The following is a 16952-nucleotide window of genomic DNA, read 5'->3' on the forward strand; positions in this document are numbered from 1 at the left end:
GTGGCTCAAGCCTGTAATCCCACTACTTTGGGAGGCCGAGACGGGAGGATCACAAGGTCAGGAGATCGAGACCAGCCTGGCTAACACGGTGAAACTCCGTCTCTACTAAAAAAATACAAAACAACTAGCCGGGTGAGGTGGTGGGCACCTGTAGTCCCAGCTACTTGGGAGGCTGAGGCAGGAAAATGGTGTGAACCCGGGAGGCGGAGCTTGCAGTGAGCTGAGATCCGGCCACTGCACTCCAGCCTGGGCCACAGAGCGAGACTCCGTCTCAAAAAAAAAAAAAAAAAGAATTTAGAGAACAACAACAAAAAAAAGCCAGTAGAAACTCTAGAATTAAAAAACATTAACTGAAATTAAAAATCAATGTGTGACCTTAACAGCAGTTTAGATACAACTAAAAAAAAAATGGTGACATGAAGAAAACAGACACATTAAAGCATGCTGAGAAAAGGATTTAAAATATGAGAAAGAATATGAAATACATAGAGGACAGAGTGAAAAAGCATAACATTCATATAATTGGGATCCAGAAGAAGGGGAGAAAGAAAATGTGTCAGAGACAATAACTGAAGAGATCATGGCAAGTGACACTCCTGATATGGCAAAAGACATCAAGGCAATGATAGAAGTGCCACAAACCACAGCCGCACTCGCCTAAGGAAAGCCATGCCGAGGCAAATGTAAGCAAAATCCTTGGAGAGCAAAAACAGAGACAGTCTTAATAGCCAGAGGAAAAAAGAGGTTATCATCAAAGGAGCACTAATTAACCTGATAGTCGATATTTCAGCAGAAAGAAAACATAGAGGCCAGATGAAAATGGAATTATATTTCCAAGTGCAGAAATAAAACAACTGCCAATCTAGAACTCTATACTCGGCCAAAATACATTTTACAAAGAAAGAGAAACAAAGGCTTTTTTAGAAGAATGGAAATGAAAAAGATTTACCACCAGCAGATTTATAGTAAATGAAACACTAAAGAACATTTCCTTCAGGCAGAAGAAAAATGATACTAGCTGAAGGCTGGCACTGTAGGCAGGAACACACAACAGTGGATGCCATAAATACAAGATAAATATGAATGGATATTGATTAGAAAAAACAATAATAGTTTAAGTTTAACATATGTAGACTTAAATACATAACAAAAATATCTCACCAATAAAGAAGATGGTAAATATTATTAAAGTGCTCTGTTACCCTTGAAATGTCCTAAAAGAGGTAAAAGTACCATTTATATTAAACTTTGATATGTCAAGGATATTTGTTGTAGTTTCTAGGGAAACCATTAAGTGAAAAGTAAAAATTTTGATAACTACCAAACTAATAAAGGGTAAATTATGGCTGGGTGCAGTGGCTCACACCTGTAATCCCAACACTTTGGGAGGCTGAGGCAGGTGGATCACGAGGTCAGGAGATGGAGACCATCCTGGCTAACATGGTGAAACACTGTCTCTACTAAAAACACAAAAAATTAGCCGGGCTTCGTGGCGCACGCCTGTAGTCCCAGCTACTCAGGAGGCTGAGGCAGGAGAATCGCTTGAACCTGGGAGGTGGAGGTTGCAGTGAGCCGAGATCGTGCCACTGCACCCCAGCCTGGGCGACAGAGCGAGACTCCGTCTCAAAAAAAAAAAAAAAAAAAAGTAAATTATTAGACAATAAAAGGTTTCCATCAATCAAAAAAATAAATAAATAAATAAAAATAAACATACTGTAAGAGAGAAAAAAGAATATAAAGATGGCAGAATCAAACCAAAATATCTCACAAATTACATCAAATATAAAAGCACTAAATCCACAGAGGTAAAGTACAGGTCTCATCACATGTTATCAAGGGTGCATACTGTCAACATGACTTGTCACTCTTGGTGGTAATAACTTTGATCACCTGACTTGGGGTGCTGTTTGTCAGGTAAAGTTATTCTATGAGGTTATTCCTTTTCTTTTTCTTTCCATACTGTAGTCTTTGGAAACAAGTCACTATGCAGCCCACACCTAATACATGGGTCCTTATGCTCCACTTCCTTATGGATGGAATGCCACATAAATTATTTACCATTGTTCTGACTGAGAGAGTTGTCTATTCTCCCTCATTTTTTTATTTATTCAATAGTTTATTTATATCAGTATTTGTGGGCAGTTAATTTATATTTTGAGTTATAATCTAAAACTACTTTGCTTATTTTATTGCTCAAATTGTTTCAGACTTGAATATTTGAAGTTCTTTCACTTGGTTCCTGTGTCACCTTCACATTCTCTCATCATTGGGAGTTAAAAAAAATTAGTACACCTTATGGTTTTTTGGTTTTTGTTTTTTATTTTTTTTATAGATGGAGTCTCACTCTGTCGCCCAGGCTGGAGTGCAGTGGTGCAATCTTGGTTCACTGCAACCTCTGCCTCCTGGGTTCAAGCGATTCTCCTGCCTCAGCCTCCCGAGTACCTGGGACTACCGGCGCATGCCACCAGGCCTGCCAATTTTTTTTTTTTTTTTTTTAATAGTAGAGACGGGATTTCGCCATGTTGGCCAGGCTGGTGTCAAACTCCTGATCTCGTGATCTGCCTGCCTTGGCCTCACAAAGTGCTGGGATTACAAGCATGAGCCACTGCACCCAGCCTACACCTTATGGTTTATACCATTTTAGATTTTATACCATTTTTATACTATTTTAGATTTACCAAAAAAATGAGAAGATAGTACAGACTGTCACACATCTCTCCCCGTCTCCCCACCCATGGCAGGTTTCCCCTATAATTAGCATCTTGCATTAGTGCACAGCGAATGGACCAATATGAAAACATGATTATTAACTGAGGTCCACAGTTCGCATTAGTCCATGCTAAGACTACGAATCCCACACTTGTGCCCCAACTGTCATCTCTTCTCTATGAAATGGATCCTTTTAGGTGACGCGACGCTGGTGGGATGCTGCGGTGCAGAATTCCCAAAGACGGCTGCAAATCATTCATCTCGGCGTGAGTCCATTTCTTCTCTCCGTGATGTGGGTTAGTTTTAAAATTCTTTTATATTCTATCTCTCATGTCACACTTGATATTATAGAGGGAAAATGCATTCAACCTGCCTAAACTGGAAGCTGTATGACTAATGAGTTTATCAGTACTCCACTCAATTAGTATCAGGAGCTTCTGATTGATTGACTAAAACTAGTGAATGATTTTTTAAATTACAATTAATTTATAAATTTATACTCACTTTTCTTTTATGAGATCAGAATGATTTGTTGTTCTGACATCATTTCAACAGATTGAAACTTCAACCAGGCTTTGAAAAACTCCTCTCTTTCAGGAAAATGTCATTAAACTGTTGAAAGTAGATAGATAAATTACTTTAGAAGTCAAGAAGTCTTTTAAGCCACTCTCCTTTCTGTTATCTTGCTTTATGAGCATGTAGTGTTTCTTCTTATACTTTTTTAAAAAGTGGAATTAATTTTCAAAGGTTGACATTTGATAAGGCTTTACTATAAATATCACTAGGATCGAAGGATGCTTTTTGCCTCTCTCTCCAGGTTAGCAAGCAGAAGCCACTACTCCCCTCTTCTCCAGAATCATTTCTGCTTGTATTCTTCTGTCTTACAACTCAGGTCTATAGTTACAGTTTTTGAGGCATATTAAGTTTTTTAGTATGGTGTTCAAGGGGAACACTGTTTCTTTGATTCTAAACGTATTTTAATTGTAAAACACAATTTAGCTCACATCTGTAATCCCAGCACTCTGAGAGGCCAAGGCAGGTAGATCACTTGAGGCCAGGAGTTCAAGACCAGCCTGGCCAATATGGCGAAACCCCATCTCTACTCGACGCAGTGGCGTTTGCCTGTAATCCCAGTTACTAAGGAGCTGAGACAGGAGAATTGCTTCAACCCGGGGGGCAGAGGTTGCAGTGAGCCGAGATCGCACCACTGCACTGTAGCCTGGGCCACAAAGCAAGATTCTGTCTCAAAAACAAAACGAAACAAATTTAAAAAGAATACAAATGGCTTTTCATAATGGTGATGAAATGTCCTTGTTTGGACACAAAATTCCATGACTAATGTTTTAATCTTTTCTCATCTTGCTCTTCTTCATATGGCCCATTTAATGATGCACTTGCCATGAACTTTAACTTGTTTATTCATAAACTGGTTTTCTTCGTAAATTGGTTTAGTGTTCTCATTCTGTCTCCCGGGCTTGAGATGAGGATGGATTCATTCTCTCGGTAGCGTTAACAGCGCTTCACAGTTCCCACAGCTCTGGCCAGGGCTGCTGTAAGGAGTGGATGAGGTAACGAGAAGCGTGTGCTGAGATGTCTGTGTTCGCCCAGGTGGCCTGAGACATCTGGAATGTTAGGTTCTGAGGTCAGATCTCTCTGGAAGGTCCAGACCTTTGGAGTCGAGTTGAAGGTGGCAGTTAGGTGTGCCCCAATCAGGTCCAACTCATCCCCAGCCATGTGAGGCAAGCTCCATGTCCCCCCTTTTCAGGCTTATAAAACCTTCTCAAAGCCTTTTTCTGGACTCAGCTTGCTCCAAAACATTGATTTTCATGACAGAATATTCCTTGTGACCAATCAAGTCTATTAAGCTTCTGGAAGCCAGAGGGTAGGAGAGCTCAGGTGCCCCTGGGCCATGGGTACAGAGAGCCCAGCACCCTAGAAGTCCTGGTGTCTGCACTTCCTGCTGTGCCTCTGTAGCCCTAGGATGTCACTGCTGTTTCATAAATTAAGATCACTGCACTACTGCTCCTTGTGCCAGGCGCTTAGCAGTTACATCTCCAATCCTCACAACAACTGAACAAGGTCAATCTTGTTCTCCCCATTTTATAGAAAGGGAAGCTGCAATCTGAAGTTGTGAGTAGCCTGCCCAAGTTCACGGTGGGGGGAGACCAGGGTTGAATCTGCGCAGCAAGACCCCCAGGCTGTTGCTTTCCAGCTCTACGGCAGTGCCTCGCATTCAGACATTTGTGATTGCTTAATATATTTTCATACACTCTCCAGTGTCTTTAGCCCTTCAGTCCTAAGGAATTAGAGGAAAGCATCAAGGGAGAAATCTGATAAGACATTTGAAAGAAAGAAGTTAATGAGTTTCCGGATGATTAGAGCGCTTATTCCCCTTCTGCTTGAACAAAGCGCTTCACCCAGGTTAATAATGTAAAGATAGAGAGCCTCTGTCCACCACAGAACCTGCAGCTGCAAACTTTTCTGCGAGCCACCACCGTGGTCAGAGGAGGTCTCAAAAGGCCTCTGAATACCTCTCTTTTCCCTCGGCACTGAGCATTGTACTCCATGATTGATTTGAAACACATGAACGCCCAGACGGGCCATTTATTTCTATAAATATGTTATAAATTACCTTGGCAGCGGCAGGCTTCAGTTCATCTCTGCAAAGGAGAGGAAAACATTTGTTCTTTGTCATATTTTTATATTTCATCTGCCTCACAAAACAATTGAGTGGGCTAGTGACCGATCACGCACTGCCACTAGTGTTTGTTCATTTTACTCAACATTAGCTTGAGTGTATTTTTAAAGATACAGCTGGAATTTACAGATGAGTCTGTATAATTTGAGGCAGACACTCAAAACCAAGAAACTCCCCCATCATGTATTTTACACATTAACAGTTTTATTTTGCACAAGTTATATTTCTACACAATGGCCCAGCTAACATTTAGTGTATAATGTGAATGAATATAAGATTACCATGTAAATATTCCCAAAGCAAGACCTGCATTATAGTCTGGTGTGCAAACTCGGCTTTCTGTTTAAAAGCAGCTGACTTAATAAGGCACAGAAAGAGCCTGAGGCCAAAGACTGGGGTTGGGTGGCTCTGCTACTGATGACAATAAATCATTTTACTTCCTCTCACCCATGTTCTCAGCTGAGAAACACAAACTGTGGTATTTTACCAATTTTGGATTCTTATTTAAAGAACCAAATGGATCACGTCCCATAAAGTTTGACCTTGCCTTCTGATTCTCCTCCCAGCTTCTCCATCCATGATTACAGATATGCACACCAAGAAGAACTGCGAAGGTATCTTTGCGGTTTCCCAGCCTATCTTTGTATTGGAAGTTCCAGAATTTACTCCACCTAAAACTGGGCGAGTCTTTGCTCTCTTTTAATGATTTTATTTAACTACTAAATATCTAATATTTGGTAGATTTTGTTTTTTTAAAACTTAGAACCTATGAAGAATTTCAAATGACAATCCTAAATGTGGTGGGCGTGGTGGCTCACGCCTGTAACCCCAGCACTTAGGGAGACCGAGGCAGACGGATCAAGAGTTCAGGAGATTGAGACCATCCTGGCCAACATGGTGAAACCCTGTCTCTACTAAAATACAAAAAAAATTAGCTGGGCGTGGTGGCACGCACCTGTAGTCCCAGTTACTTGGGAGGCTGAGGCGGGAGAATGGCTTGAACCCAGGAGGCAGAGGCTGAAGTGAGCCGAGATCGCGCCATTGCACTCCAGCCTGGGCAACAAGAGCGAAACTCCATCTCAAAAAAAAAAAAAAAAAAAATCCTAAATGTTAGTAACAGTCACAAATTTATCATGCCTAACATTTTTATCTTGGCTTATGGAATGCGGCCAAAGCTAACATACACAGAGTGAAAGGAAAGCAGAGAAGGAGGGAGGGAGAAGAGGGCAGATGGAGGATGGAGGGAGAGAGGCTGTTCTGCTCTCTTGATTGATACCGAGAATTGCTTTCTGCCTTCCCCACCCCAAATAGGTGCTCTAACTCTCCTATTCTAGAACTTAAAGCTAGAACAGACACTGTAACACCGTCTACTTCCTCTGTTCAAATTTAGTCCTCCCTGGGATCCTATAGCAGTTTTCCAGGCAAAAAGTCACTGCGTAAGTTCTACTTACAGAATTTCAAAAAGTGTGTTAACGATGAACTAATAGAATCACTATTTCCAGTGAGAAAACAATCCAGTCAAATTCAAATGCTTTGCTCTCATTTGACCTACCAGTCTCTTATTAGGTTTCATTCCATGTCTTTAGAGTCTTGTATTACGGCTTTTTGTTTTCAATTCATGCATTCTTTTTGTATTTCCAAGGTGTTTTTTTTTTTTTTGGTATCTTTTAGTTTGAGAAACTATCTTCAGATATTCACCAACAAAGTTGACTGTTTCGTTCTTGTTGAGACAGGGTCTCACTCTATCATCCAGGCTGGAGTGCAGTGGTGTCATCACGGCTCCCTGCAGCCTTGACCTCCCAGACTCGAGTAATCCTCCCACCTCAGCCTCCTGAGTAGCTGGGACTACAGGCATGCACTACCATACACAGCTCATGTTTTAATTTTTGTAGAGATGAGGTCTTGCCATGTTGCCCAGACTGGTCTCGAACTCCTGGGCTCAAGCAGCCCGCCCACCTCAGACTCCCAAAGTGCTGTGATTACAGAAGTGGGCTACCACGCCTGGCCCAAACTTATTTTTATTTCATTGGCAAAAATAAGTTTTTTCCTGCTCCCAAGATAATAAATGTGCATTGAAAAATCTGGAAACCACAAAAAAGGAGACAGCCCTGGTAATGAGTTAGGGCTGTCCACCCAGTCTCTCTCCACTGCGTGTGTGCATACACTTGTGACTGCACTACACATGATATTTTGTAACCTCCCTTTTCACTCAATATCATATCTCATATTTTTCTCTGTCATCAAAAAGGCTACCCCTTGGCTATTAAGGGCCTCCTAATACCCCATCACATGGATGTGCTATTCTTTATGGGATTAATTCCCCTCTTCAAACATGACATCTGGCTTGTCTTTAAATTTATTTTTCACTATTACATATAAAGAAAGTTAAAGCCATTCTAAAAACAGCTTGAGGCCGGGCACGGTGGCTTACGCCTGTAATCCCAGCACTTTGGAAGGCCGAGGAGGGTGGATCACTTGAGGTCAGGAATTTGAGACCAGCCTGGCCAACATGGTGAAACTAAAATTTTTCTACTAAAATACAAAAAAATTAGCCGGGTGTGGTGGCAGGCACCTGTAATCCCAGCTACTTGGGAGGCTGAGGCAGGAGAATCACTTGAACCCGGGAGGCAGAGGCTGCAGTGAGCCAAGATCGCGCCACTGCACTCCAGCCTGGGTGACAGAGCGAGACTCCGTCTTAAATGATAATGAAAATAATAATAATAATAATAACAACAGCTTGGGACCCAAACCATTGGCTGAAGCCCATTTGTAAAGTCAGGAATTTGGAGTAGACAATCACACAAGGTCTTTATCCCAACCTTTCCATGGAGCTGAGGCTCTGTCAGCCACCTCTTCAGAATGCCTGGGGAGCCCTTGGCCCACATGTCAGCAGCGCCTCCCTCTTCTGCCTCCACTTTGTCCTCTACCATCTGACCAGGTAGTGCTGGGAAGCAAAGAGGGGACGGGGCTGGAACCTTAAGTCCTGAAGCAGCTGTCGACTCTCAGTGCGGCCACTGCAAAGCGATGTAAAAGCCCAGAGTGGGGCAGCTGGTCGGGAAAACGATGTCACAGAGGCCTGGGAAGAGAAATGCACTGGATGAAACACTGCATCACTGAACTCTTACTCACGGCCCTGAGCATCCACCTGTGATTATATTCATAGCCTTGAGGAAGAGCTGGAGATGAGGCGCCTTTCCTCACGGAACAGCCCAGCCACAGATATCACAGCCTGGCTTTGGGCGTCAGGAGACGGGCTCAGAGACAGCAAGTGTTCTGGCCAAGCTCCCACAGCAGCGAGAGGCTGAGCAGAGGCCAGATCCCTCCCGCAGCCACTGCAGCTACAATCACCAAGACGGACTGAATTTCTTTTTTTTTTTTTTTTTTTTTTTTGAGACGGAGTCTCACGCTGTTGCCCAGGCTGGAGTGCAGTGGCGCGATCTCGGCTCACTGCAAGCTCCGCCTCCCGGGTTCCCGCCATTCTCCTGCCTCAGCCTCCCGAGTAGCTGGGACTACAGGCGCCCGCCACCGCGCCCGGCTAATTTTTTGTATTTTTAGTAGAGACGGGGTTTCACTGTGGTCTCGATCTCCTGACCTTGTGATCCGCCCGCCTCGGCCTCCTAAAGTGCTGGGATTACAGGCTTGAGCCACCGCGCCCGGCCAAGACGGACTGAATTTCAAAGCCTCCATTTAAACAATGATGAGCTACAAAATGCATTCTTACTTCTTCGCTTAACACTTTACTAATAAAGTAGGAGATAAAAAGTCGATATAAAATGTACAAGAAATCTTCACCAGATGACTTCCACCGTATCAGGAAGCTGCTGTTTCTGTTACGTTTTACTGTTCTCTTCCCCAGATCCCTGGCGTCTTGCCTGAAAATTCGCGATTCTCTGTCACTCTTCATCTAGCTCCTAGGATCTCGTTTGAAATTCCTGCCTCAGTCAGAAACATTTTGGAAGACAGCATTCGAACATCTGATGCAGAAGAAGCACACTCCCGGCTACCAGCAAGATCGCTGTGTGGAATGAGCCACTCGAGAAAACCTACATTTGGCTCTGAATTCTCTCAACTTGTTTCTTTTCTCCAGGGAAAGAGGAGCGGAAAGGCGCCCTCTCCTTCCCTCAGTCTGAGGCTCGCGCCCGCCAGGCCCTTCCCGACTCCGCCCAGGCCACGGGCTGCCCCGCCCCGCCCCGCCCCGCCCCGCCCACCCCGGCAGCCTGAGAGGAAGCGCCGGCGCCGCCCGCGCGGGTCCGTCCCTGAGGCGGCCTGGTGCTGCCCCCTGCCGTCCAGCGGGAGCCGCAACCGGTGCCAGAGAACAAAATGCTAAACTCACCGTAAGGAGGGTTCTAGTTCCGCAAACGAGGGAGGCGGGTTCTCCTAGTTCTACAAACGAGTCTCTTTGATCGTGGTCCACAGTCTTTGCCTGACGGAAAAAGGCGGTTTTCAGAATGAGGACGAGCTCTTTCCCCCCTGTCACGAGCAAGAGAACGTTGGAAACAGAGTGAGACTCTGTCTTAAAAATAAATATATAAACAAACAAATAAATAAAACAGCAAATACAACTGCAGATCCTGCAGCCATTAAGGATAAAAAGGGATTACTATGAACATACCTACAACTTACACTCATGCACGTGGCAACTTCGAGGGATGAATCAAATCGTTAATCCTTGAAGAAATGCAAATGAAAACTGGACTTTACACTAAAATGGCCAACACAGAAAAGATGATAATATCAGTTAGCAAAGGGTATGGAGCAGCTGGACTCTCTCCTGCCATAGGGATTGTATAATAAAATGGTGCAGTTGCTTGGAAAATGTGTCACATTTCTTATAAAGCAAAACATCCACCAATCTTATGACCCAGCAACTCTCCTAGAGAAATGAAAGTATATGTCCACACAAAAAAACTTCACAATAATGTTTAGAGCAGTTTTGTTTACAATAGCCCCAACAGAAAGCACTATCCATCAACAAGAGAACAGACACACAGTGTGGTGTGATCATACAGTGGTATTCTATTCAGCAGTTGAAAAAAGAAAGAACAATTGGAGCATAAAAATGTAGGATGAATCTCAGAAACATTATGTTGAACAAAAGAAGCTAGAAACACCCAGCACTTTGGGAGGCCAAGGCAGGCGGATCACCTGAGGTCAGGAGTTCGAGACCAGCCTGACCAACGTGAAGAAACCCCATCTCTACTAAAAATACAAAATTAGCCAGGCATGGTGGCACATGCCTCTAATCCCCTCCAGCTACTAGGGAGGCTGAGGCAGGAGAATCGCTTGAACCCAGGAGGTGGAGGTTGCAATGAGCCGAGGTGGTGCCATTGCATTCCAGCCTAGGCAACAAGAGTGAAACTCCATCTCAAAAAAATAAAAAATAAAAAATAAAGGAGCCCGAAACAATTGTGTGTTATTGCCTTTATTTGAAGTTGAAATGACACAAATCTAATCAACAGTGATAGAACTGTGGATGCTCATGTCGGGGAGAGGTCAGGCCTGATCAAAATGAAGCATGCAGGAGTTTCTTGAGTGATGGAAAAGTTCTACATCTTTTTGTTTGTTAATTCAAGTCAGGGTCTGGCTCTGTCACCCAGGCTGGAGTGCAGTGGCACCATCTTGACTCACTGCAACCTCCGTCTCCTGGGCTCAAGCAATCCTCCCACCTCAGCCTCCCAAGTAGCTGGGACTACAGGCACGCACCACCATGCCTGGCTAATGTACTGTAATTTTTTTTTTTTTTTTTTTTTGTAGAGAAGGGGTTTCACCACATAACCCAGGCTCGTCTCAAACTCCTGAGCTCAAGCGATTCTCCTACCTCAGCCTCCCAAAGTGCTAGAATTGCAGGTATGAGATGCCACATCCCGCCACATATCTTGGCTGCAGTGCTGGTTACCTGGGGATATACATGTGTCAAAACCATTGAATAGGACACTGAAGCTCCATGCATATCACTGTATGCAAATTTTACCTAAATAAAGCAAGTATATGTACTTAACTCAAAAGCAAACATTTAAATGTTTTATTGGCCGGGCTCGGTGGCTCACACCTGTAATCCCAGCACTTTGGGAGTACAAGGCAGGTGGATCACTTGAGGTCAGGAGTTTGAGACCAGCCTGACCAATATGGTGAAACTCCGTCTCTACTAAAATAGAAAAATTAGCTGGGTGTGGTGGTGCATGCCTGTAATCCCAGCTACTCGGGAGGCTAAGGGAGGAGAATCACTTGAACCCGAAAAGCAGAGGTTGCAGTGAGCCAAGATTGCATCACTGCACTCCAGCCTGGGTGACAGCAAGACTCCATCTCAATAATAATAATAATAATAATAATAAATAATGTATTATTAAATAAATTCTTAAAGGGAATCCTTATATGGTATATATAAATATTTCCTTTAAGATTAGGAATAAAATGAAGTTGCTTTGTTGACTGCATGGCCCTGGAAGCCCTGTTGCAAACTCTAGGAAAAGAAATGAGGTAAGAGGTGAAGTATTCAAATAAATAAACACAATTATCAATATGTTTGTGGCCATTAGTCCTTTTTCAGAGTGGCCTTTCTTGGGGTTCTGTGTACGGAGGCATATGGTGGGCTTGGACCTCTGCTCCTATGCCAGACAGTCACAGTGAAGGGTGCACATAAATTAAATAGCCAAAAAGGGTCCCTCAGATTTACCTTTATCACTTAGAATCCTGCTGTCTCTTAACACGCAGTTACGTGTTCCTTTCTATATATTAAAATATGCCTCAAGATGCTTCAAAGGAGAAGAACAGTTGTCTTCTATTTTCGGTCAGCTGAGTGGTAGCTGGCCCAGGACGCGTCCTTCCTGTCCACCTCAAGTTCCTTTTAGCATCTGGTTGAGATGAAAAGAAAATGGTCCTCTGATAGTAAATCAATATCTAAGCAGGATAGAAAGAGTGTTTTATATCAAGTTTCCATAATGCCACTGTCGGGTATGCGATAATGCTTAAAAATGATGCTGCCACCCCTGCCAACAGTAGACTCAAAAGTGCAATTTTGGCAAAATAAATAAAATGATGGTTAAAAAAATGATTTTCTTTTGCAGTGATCTCATAGGACACAACATTGAGAAGCAAGGGCAGATTTCTTGCAAAGCTTGTAGAATCTGTGGGAGATGGTTGAGAAGTTAAAATGTGGAAGGAACTAAAAGATGCTGGAGAGAAACAGAAACTTCCTGTGTGCCCACTGAGCGCAGGCACTTTACATAAATCACCTTCAAAGCCATCCCGGGCCTCTGCTCGCCCGTGCGTGGACCCAGCACTCCCAATCCTGGCTGTGCAATTCCCTGAAGTGCTCTCTAAAATACCACCAAGATCTCTGCAGGTTGAACCCAAGGCAGGTGTTTTAAAGAACTCCTCAAAGGCTTTGAATGCAAGGTTTCATCTCCTGGGGTTGCAGACAGACCCACCTGTTCTCTCAGCCCTGGGTCCGCCCCGGCTTTGAGATCCCGACCCTGCTCCTTTTCTTCTTTATGGAGCTTGCTCTTGACTGCCTGTGCGTCTCCGTTCTTCCTCCTGATCTCTGAATCATGTTGCACTAAGGAAAAACCTAAATGCTTCTTCTCTATGTGCACCTGCTGTGCGGCGCCCCAAGATATCACATCTGGGCCCTGTCGAGGACACCTCGCCTCACCCCTGGCCCCAGTGAGCCCTGTCTCCAACCTCCCCTCAATGTTTTTTGTTTGTTTGCTTGTTTGTTTTTTGTTGGCTTTTTGTTTGTTTTTTTTTGACAGAGTCTTACTCTGTTGTCACCCAGACTGGAGTGCAGTGATGCAGTCGCAGCTCACTGCAACATCCACATCCTGGGTTCAAGTGATCCTCCTGCCTCGGCCTCCTGAGTAGCTGGGATTACAGGCACGTACCACTACACCTGGCTAATTTTTGCATTTTTAGTAGACACAGGGTTACTATGCATTCCCAGCCCTCGTTCCTTCCATATCCCTTCAAAGAGCTGCTCTGCTGGCCTAAGGTCAGCGTAAGCTCCTCAGTGCCGGGTCAAAAGTCAGTGTTGAATTTTCATCCTACCTGAGCTCTCCCCAGCACTGGACAATGACCGCTTTGGAAGCTCTCTGTTCTTGGTGTTGGGAACACCACTCTTTCCTGGTTTTATAAAACTAATTGACGAATGGTTCCTCCTGTCCACTATCCCTTAAATGGCAGGTTTCCAAGCTTCCATCGGGCACTGTTTGGCTTCGTGCATCTTCGTCTCCCCGACCTGCTGGTGACTTGGATGCTGAGTAATTACCCACCAAGTCTGTGGGCTGCTCCCAGGGGTGCTAACCCCACTCCCTCTGCCCCACCAGCCTCATAGGCTGAGTGGACCTTGGCAGTTGGAGGGAGCCCTCAGGAAGAGGCCCAGGTACTGGCAGCAGCGGCCCTTGGTGGGTGTGCCCGGGGCAAGGCAGGGCAGTGAGGGCAGCCTCAGCACAGAACCTCACCACTCTCGTGCGATTCATCCATTTGACTCTGAGCTCCTTGAGGGTGGAGGCCATACTTTATTAATACCTATATCCCAGCATCGATATATTGCCATTCAATAAGTGTTTGCTATGAATAAATAAATGAAGACATATTAAATGTGATTCAAAAGGCACTTAGGGGAAAGACCTTCAGTGAATCATAAATATTCAGAGAAGGGGCCAAATAGGAGGCATTCTTCAGCATTTTACAAGGCTAAGAAAAGATACTTTTACTCCCTAAGTTTGGCTTTTGTGAAATAACACAAGTGATGTGTGATATTCATGTGTTTGGCGTAAAACCAATAACTTGCAAATGGCTATTTCTTCACATTGAAAAGAGTGTCAACCTGCCAGATGTATGCAGTTTCCCTGCAGCTGGCGGCCAGCCCCTCTTTGCAGGTCTCAGAGTTATCGCCGCGGTCACTCACCGTCCCCCCAGCTCAGGGTGCTGGGATCTGACAACCACAGTACAAACACCACATTCGGGAGTGATCCAGTGGTGCTGGAGCTGACAGCAGGTGGTTAAAAGTCCCAGCTGTCCTCAAGGCTATTTTGTCTCCACCAGCAACTAATTTATTTAATCCTTTTAATTCTTCCTATTATTAATGATATCATTAGGAGTTTCATTAATTGACTTATTATAAAAGCTCAATGCTTTCTTTGAAAAGTAGTGGATTTGCCTCTTCCAAATTAAAGAGAGGTCCCCCAAGTGCTGGGATCGGGTTTGGTGAGGAGCCTGAGGTCCTCCTGACTCTAGAGAACTCAATGTTGCCCTCAAGGGCTTCCTATTTTGATTGGTAAATCCATCTCTCATCTGCTTTTTTTCCCCCAGAAATTACCATTGCAATTGGTCTTCTGGCAATATTTTTCTCTCTTCCTCCGTGCCTGGAGGTGCATGTCTGGAACTGTTCCTGGCACCTCCGCAGGGGACGTACCCTGGTTTGTCCTGGAGTATGACAATGAGCACTAAGCTCTGGCCACCGCTCTTCACTTCAAATTCCTTCCTAAGGGACCTGTCAACAGTTGCATCTGCAGACCATCAGCCTTGCTAAGAGGCCACCCTGACCCCAGGAACCGTGGCTTGCTCTGGCACAGCTAGCAAACTTTCTTGTCTTAACTAACACATGGTAAAGTCAAAAGTTAGACATTCCTTTCTGTTGATCCCAAGTTTTAAACAAAGCCTTGCTCCTTCGACCAATTTCAAAATTAAGAATCTCGGAATCCACCTAGGACCTGGAAGTCCCTGCTTCAATACTTCCTGCCTTTTTGGCCAAGCCAGCGCATAAACTCCATGTGTTGATCTGTGACTTTGCCTGTAAGGGTCACACGTCCTGGAAATGTGTGAAACAGTTACAAGCTGTCCGCCTTGGAAGCACAGGGTCAGGATCCTTGGGAGCACTGGGTCAGGATTCTTGGGAGCACTCGGTCAGGATTCTAGAGCTTGTGTTTCCCTGGGCTGCAGTCACTCATATTGGCTGAGAATAAATCTCTTTAAGTATTTTGCAGAGTTTGGTTTTTCCACTGACACGGGAGTGTGGTATTTTGTCTTTAATACCTCTTTCGATGGCCTAAAGCATTTTGTTCTCACTGTGCTCATAAATTGGTGTTTAAAAGACATCAGATACAAAGTATTTTCAATAATTTAAATTACCTCCAACGACACATGCAAACAGATTACATCTGAGACCCAGCCAAGCCCGTCCACTCAGTTTTCTAGATGCAGAGGCAAACCCTCTTTTATTTCAGGTCACACAAGCACAGGACTAGGAGGAATCTGGGCAATGCCCTGATTCCTTTTCTTCCCTTCAGGCAGGATCCAGTTAACTGACCCAACACAGTTAGAAACCAATCCTGTCGTTAAAGACCTTTAGGGAAGGTGATTCCATCTTCTTCTCTTGCAATCAATTCTTACTGCAAAGTGAGACCTGAATACATCAAACCTGTCCAGAAGAATCGTCTCTGCCAGAAGCTCCCTCCCCAAGGGACTCCAAAAGGAATCCCATGGTTTACGGCCCCTTATTCTTCACCAGGTCAAGGTGCAGAGCCTCTCTCTCCTGTGGGCTGGGAGGTGGCTTTGTCAGTCCAGAGGCCGGTGGTTCACGCCTGGTGGCTGGAGTCCCACTGTCCGTCTGTCTTTGTTGGGAGGCGCATGTCTGGCTGCAGACAGGGCTGAATGTGGACACCAGTCCTAATCCAAATGCAGGCTGCTCTCTCGGGATTCAAGATGAAGGTGAACACAGCGAGACCTGGGGCACCCCCTCCCTCCAGGGCCCAGTGACCCATCCAGAGCTGAAACAGATCCAAAGAGAAGGAAAGAGCAGGAGACCCCCGGCCAGGTCACAGCAGAGGTCCCTGGGAGCTCCAGATTCTTCACCATGTGACAGACAGCATTGACCCTTGGATGCTGGGCTAGGAGATGGCCTGCCTGAGATCTGGACACATGCCACACCCATGCCCACTGAGACGGCAGCCCAGAGGCAGCCACTCAGTGCCCGTTCGCTGTCTTCCCTGGACATAGCCGTCCCAGGGACTCAGCCTTTCCACAGGGGAGAAATTTGTGGAGAGGTCCTCTTTCACAGGACATGCTATAGTGTGGGGTCACCCATGAGTCCATGAACTAGCCCAGCCCCCAGCACCACGCTTCTCCCCAGCCCTTATTACAAACTCTATTCTTTTTGCAAATTCTCTTGGTAGAGACCTGTTGCATCTCTACTAAGACTTAAACTCAAGAAATGTCTAATCAGCCAGTAAATAATTTCTGAGCTCCTACTTCACGCTAACTCAGGCCTTGAGAGGAAGCGGCGAGGTGCTGAGCCCTGGGAGGGTCCCCCCGAAGCTCTTGAGCTCACCTGCGCCCCCTCTTGGGGGCCTGGACACAGTGACGTCATCCCAAGCTGCTCAGAGACAGCAAGTGGCAGCCACAACAGGAGGGCCGGTGGCATCTCCCTGGACCCAGCCGCCCCAGGCCTCTCGATCCTCAGCAACGAGAAAAGCAAGGGGCCCAAGGCCGGATGCCGGTCGGCAGAAGTCCAAGTTCGCCACGTTCTAGCTGTCTCATCCTGGGGGAG

General features: G+C 45.1%; 1 pseudogene across 1 annotated transcript; it reads left to right on the top strand.

The window, feature by feature from the left end:
* The first annotated feature begins 226 nt into the window (after nt 1-226).
* LOC144336201 (uncharacterized) lies at nt 227-14921 on the top strand (annotated as a pseudogene). The gene is made up of 2 exons (XR_013407771.1): nt 227-3005; nt 14717-14921. The product of XR_013407771.1 is annotated as an uncharacterized LOC144336201 (transcript).
* Nucleotides 14922-16952: the final 2031 nt, after the last annotated feature.

The sequence above is a fragment of the Macaca mulatta genome, chromosome 17 (assembly GCF_049350105.2).
Source record: "Macaca mulatta isolate MMU2019108-1 chromosome 17, T2T-MMU8v2.0, whole genome shotgun sequence".
NCBI lineage: Eukaryota > Metazoa > Chordata > Mammalia > Primates > Cercopithecidae > Macaca > Macaca mulatta.